Below are 6,000 nucleotides of genomic sequence, written 5' to 3' on the forward strand. Positions count from 1 at the left end.
CCCAATACTTTCCTCTTTTGACTTCTAGCTTTCTGGTTTCTCTCACCTCTTCTGGACCTGGAACCTCCATAATTTTGGGAGAAAATATTAACTGTAAAATCAGTCTCATTGGTTCCACTACAAATATATGCTATGCAACTTCATCTAGTCCTTCAATGCCAATTATCAATCATTATTTTCCTTCATTTTCTTCCTATCTATCTACCTATCTATCTATCTGTCTATCTATCTGGAGAGTCAGTATGTGCCAACAATGTCCTAGATGTGAGAAATAGCTTCAAACAAGACAATGTCTGTATCTTTAGGCCCCTTATCATATTCCAACAACACCTAGACGAGTGGTTCTCAAATGGAGGTATTTTTGTCTCCCAGGGGGCATGTAAGTATGTCTGCAGACATTTTTGGTTGTTGCAGCTGGGGGAAAGGCTGCCACTGCCATCTAATAGGTAGAGTCCAGGATGCTGCTAAACATTCTAAAAAGGAGAGGAAAACCCCACATCTTCCCTAAAAAGGATTGAATTATCCAGCCCAAAACATCAATAGTGCCAAGGTTGAGAAATCCTGATATTAACTAACTAAAGACTAAACTATTTCCACACTTTTCTAGTCTTATATATAAAACCTACTGCATTCCTTGCAGATGGCTTCACATTCTTCTTGAATGAGAAGTTGTGTTCCTTCACTTTTCTCTTTTTGTCTCAAAATGTCTATGTATCCTCATTTGGCATTTTCTTACTGTCTTCTTTCTATGGATAAGTATTTCTCTTTCTTTTCAAGACTATTTTCGTTCAATACTTATGCCCTACCTTATTCCCCAAATTATGCCACCTACAAAAATACATTATCACAGAATAAAAACAGATAAGAAATCAGGCAAAGAGTACTATTCCCCTTGGATTCTTATTTATTTATATTATTAATTTTTAAATTTTTTTTTTTTTTTTTTTGTGGTACGCGGGCCTCTCACTGTTGTGGCTTCTCCCATTGCAGAGCACAGGCTCCGGACGCGCAGGCTCAGCGACCATGGCTCACGGGCCCAGCCGCTCCACGGCATGTGGGATCCTCCCGGACCCGGGCACGAACCCATGTCCCCTGCATCCGCAGGTGGACTCTCAACTACTGCGCCACCAGGGAAGCCCTAAAAAATTTTTTGATGAATATTTTTTTATTAGAATGAGACAGTTCAGCATCAAGTCTTTTTCTTTTAATTTTATTTATTTTTGGCTGTGTTGGGTCTTCGTTGCTCTGCGCGGGCTTTCTCTACTTGTGGTGAGCAGGGGCTACTTTTCATTGCAGTGCGCAGGCTTCTCATTGTGGTGGCTTCTCTTATTGCGGAGAACGGGCTCTAGGTGCGTGGGCTTCAGTAGGTATGGCATGTGGGCTCAGTAGTTATGGTTCACAGGCTCTAGAGCACAGGCTCAGTAGTTGTGGCGCACCAGCTTAGTTGCTCCACAGAATGTGAGATCTGCCCAGACCAGGGATCGAACCTGTGTCCCCTGCATTGGCAGGCAGATTCTTAACCACTGTGCCACCAGGGAAGTCCCTTCTCTTCGATTCTTTATCTCATCCCCACTCACCTCCTCCAGACTTTAGTTCATAGCTTGTTTCCTCTCGTGTACATCGTCATTCTCTCTGCTGTACTGTATTTTCACTGTGTCCAAAGTCTGCTTAATTATATTCTATCCTAAAATATTCTCTAAAACTTATTTTGATCCTTCTACTTTTTAACTTTTCTGTATCCCCTAGGACTCCTAGACTGCTGTAATTTTCTCCTAACTGTTCTCCTAAGCCTCTAATGTAGTCTGCATAGTGCTGTAGAATTTAGATTATGTCCACTATTTTCATCAGAGTCCTTCAGCAGTCAGCCAATGCTTATACATGATAACTATGCCATATCAAGCATCTTCTATTTACAAGGTGCTGTGCTTGGAACTTGACCCAAGTTAGTAGTATCTCCATCATATAGAAGAGAAACAGGCTTAGAGAGGTTAGGTGCCGTCAAAACTATATGGCTAGGAAGTGCAGAGCCAGGTTTCAAATCCATGGCAGTCTTATACCAAAGTCATACATTTTACTGAACTCTTCATTCCCTAAGGAATCAAGTCTAAGCTCCTTAGTTGGGCCTTCAGGATTCTTTGTGATCTGGCTCCAGACTTTTTCCAGTTACTGCTGACCTTCATCTACCCCACACTCTTGTTAAAGTGCTGTTGTTTTCTTCATATTCTCTTTGCTTTCTTTTCTTCTATTTGCTTTCATTTGTATCATACCCTCTGTCTATGTTATCCTTCTCATACAACTCTAAAGGTCCAAATACACACCCACCTTTCAAGCCCAGCTCAAACTTCCCAGATGAATTCTCTAATCTTCTCTGATCCTCCCTTCCTTCCTTCCTTCCTTCTTCCTTCTTCCTCCCTCCTTCCTCCTCCCCTCTTCCTTCCTCCCTCCCTCCCTCCTTCTTCCTTCTTCCCTTCCTTCCTTCCCTCCCTCCCTCCCTCCTTCCTTCCTTCCTTCCTTTCCCCCTTCTTTCCCCCTTCCTTCCTTCCTTCTTTCCTTTTATCCCCCTGGTGGAGCTTTCCTCACTTTCAGACTTTGTTATTATTAATCATATGTATGCTTTTTGCCCTCCTTTAGAGCAGGGAACTTGTTATGTAATAATAACATACTTTTGTGTAGAATTTTACAAAAACTCTTTTATACATGCTAAGAACCTGGCAAAGAGTAGGAGCTCAATAAATGTTTGTTTGATTCTAATCTGCATAGCAATTCTCCAAGGTGTGATTATACTTTACAAAAGATAAGGGAACTGAGGCTCAGAGAGATCAAGAGACCTACGAAAGAGCAAAATTGTTCTAAGCTCTAGCCCAAGAGTTATGTCTCCAGTTAAGTGCTCTTTCTACTACACTACCTATGGCTTCTGAGTTTGGTTCCCCCCATATATTCTAGCACTTTACCTTGGTCTGAGTAGTTATTGAATATGTTCTGAATGAATGAGTAAATGTCTGTTAAGAACATATTCTTTCAGTTTGAGAATCATGAGAGATTTATTGGCCACCAGGAATAAGAGCACTTCAGGATGTGACTCATCCCCATACATGATATTTATTGTTCATTTAGGCAGAAGGAAAAACAAACCCTCCCATTCTGATAAAATATCTTAGGCAACATTAGGTTGAAGTCTGTATTATCCAGTTAAAAACACCAGTGCCACACACCTTTAACAAACGAGTTTTTTTATGTTATTTAAAATCAGTGAGTAGGAAGAAAATGGGAGAGTAATTTTTCAATTTTTGTTTTTCATTTTTATGTAGCCAAATTTATCATTCTCTTTCTTACTGTTTCTGCTTTTAGGGTCATGGTTAGAAAGGCCACCTCCATTCCAAAGATTCAAGTATGTTTTCTTCTGTTTTAATCATGTCATCCTTTATGTTTAGAATCTCTGGGATTATGTGTGTGTGTGTGTGTGTATGTGTGTATGGCATAACATAGGTTTATAATTTAATATTTTTCTTATATAGTTTAGTGAGTTATTTATTGATTTACCCTTCTGACTTTAAATTACATACTCCCATAAGCTAAATTCTCATATGTGTATAAATATATCAACTTTCTAGAGCTGTCATTTTTTCTATTGATGGTTTACTCCTCAGCTGTTTTTATTTATTTATTTATATTGTTTTAATTATTAAAGTTTTAACTTCTGGCTGGCAATCTCATTTACTACTCTTCTTTAAAAGAAATATTCCTGGCTACCCTCTTAAAAATCAGCATATGAAAAAAAATCAGCATATGAAAAGTTTTTGTCAAGATTCCACATTTTTAAAAAAACTGGGATTCTGATTTAGATGGGAATAAAAGTTACAGATTAATTTGGAGAATTGACATATTTAATACGTCTGATTTTGAATCTTCAAAATCAGAAACCCTGATATGGTTTTCCATTTACTCAAGCCTTCTCTCATTTCTCCCATTACTTTTATAATTTTACAATTTTTGCATAGCTGTGTGTATATGCATGAACCCTTTAGTAGAGCATAGTGCTTTAGAGCATGTATGCAAGAATCAGACTGCCTGGGTTCCAAACTCAGCTGTGCCATTAACTAATCATGTAACCTATTCATTCACCTTTGTGTGCCTCATTTTTCCCTCCTGTAATATGGGAACAATAATAATAGTGCCTCCTAGACTTATTGTGAAGATGAAATGGGTTAATATACATAAAGTACCTAAAATAGTATCTAGCACATAGTAAGTACCATATAAGTACTACCTAATGATTTATGTGTTTATATACTGTATGCATTTCATGTTACATACTAAATTTAATTGTGTTTTATACATTGTTATTACAAATGAGATATTTTTTTTCTATTATCTTCCTGTTGGTTTTTACTTTATTAATTGTGATTATAGGGTACAGTCCCAATAAAATGCTAAACTGAAATTTCAGCCTCCAGAGGGCTCCGCTTTCCTGTGAATTACTGTCATTTTCCTTTCTTACCTCCCTTCCTTCCTTCCTTCCTCTCTCCTCTCTCTCTCTCCCCCTTTCTTTTTTTTCTTTTTTTTGCGGTACGCGGGCCTCTCACTGTTGTGGCCTCTCCCGTTGCGGAGCACAGGCTCCGGACGCGCAGACTCAGCGGCCATGGCTCACGGGCCCAGCTGCTCCGCGGCATGTGGGATCATCCCGGACCAGGACACGAACCCATGTCACCTGCATTGGCAGGCAGACTCTCAACCACTGCGCCACGAGGGAAGCCCCTCTCTCTCCCTTTCTTTCTTTCCTTCTTTCCTTCCTTCCTTCCTTCCAAGTTTAAGGTGGACAGCATAATGATTTGACTTACATACATCAAGAAATGATTATCACAATAACTGTAGTGAACATCCATCATCTCATAGATATAAAATTAAAGAAATGGAAAAAAGAATATTTTTCCTTGTGAATGAGCACTCAGGATTTATTCTCTTAACAATTTTCATATGTAACATATAGCAGTGTTAAATATTTATCATGTTGTACATTACATCCCTAGTATTTATTTATCTTCTAACCGAAAGGTTGTATCTTTTGACTGCCTTCATCCATTTCCCTCTCCACTTACCCCCTGCCGCTGGTAACCACACATTTGATCTCTTTTTCTATGAGCTTGTTTGTTTTGAAGTATAATTGACCTATAACACTATGTTCATTCCTGTTACACAATATAGTGATTTGATATTTTATACATTTCAAAATGATTAATGCAATAAGTCTTCTTACTATATGTCACCATACAAAAATGTTACATAGTTATTGACTATGTTTCCCACACTATACATTCCATAACCATGACTCATTTACTTTGCAGCCAGAAGTTGGTACCTCTTAATCTCCTTCACCCCCTCCCCTTTGGCAATTACCTGTTTGTACTCTGTATTTATAACTCTGTTTCCGTTGTTATTTTTGTTCATTTATTTTCTTTTTTAGATTCCACATATAAGTGAAATCATACAGTATTTATCTTTTTCTGTCTGACATTTCATTTAGCATAATACCCTCTAAGTCCATCCATGTTGTTACAAATGGCAAGATTTCATTCATTTTTATGGCTGAATAATTTCATATATATATACACACTTATGTTGCTTCCATATCTTGGCTATTGTAAATAATGCTGCAATGAAATATGGGTGATATATCTTTAAGAATTACAGTGTTTTCATTTTCTTTGGATAAATACCAAGGAGTGGAGTTGATGGATCATATGGTAGTTTTATTTTTAATTTTTTGAGGAATCTCCATACTGTTTTCCATAAAGTATGCACCAATTTATATTCCAACCAGCAGTGTATGAGGGTTCCCTTTTATCAACGTCCTCACCAATATTTATTATTTCTTGCTGTTTTGTTAATAGCCATTCTGAGATGTGTGAGGTGATATCTCATTGTGGTTTTAATTTGCATTTCTTTGATGATTAATGATGTTGAGCATCTTTTTATGTGCCTGTTGGCCACCTGTATGTCTTC

This window comes from Stenella coeruleoalba (assembly GCF_951394435.1).
Source record: "Stenella coeruleoalba genome assembly, chromosome: 7".
Taxonomy (NCBI): domain Eukaryota; kingdom Metazoa; phylum Chordata; class Mammalia; order Artiodactyla; family Delphinidae; genus Stenella; species Stenella coeruleoalba.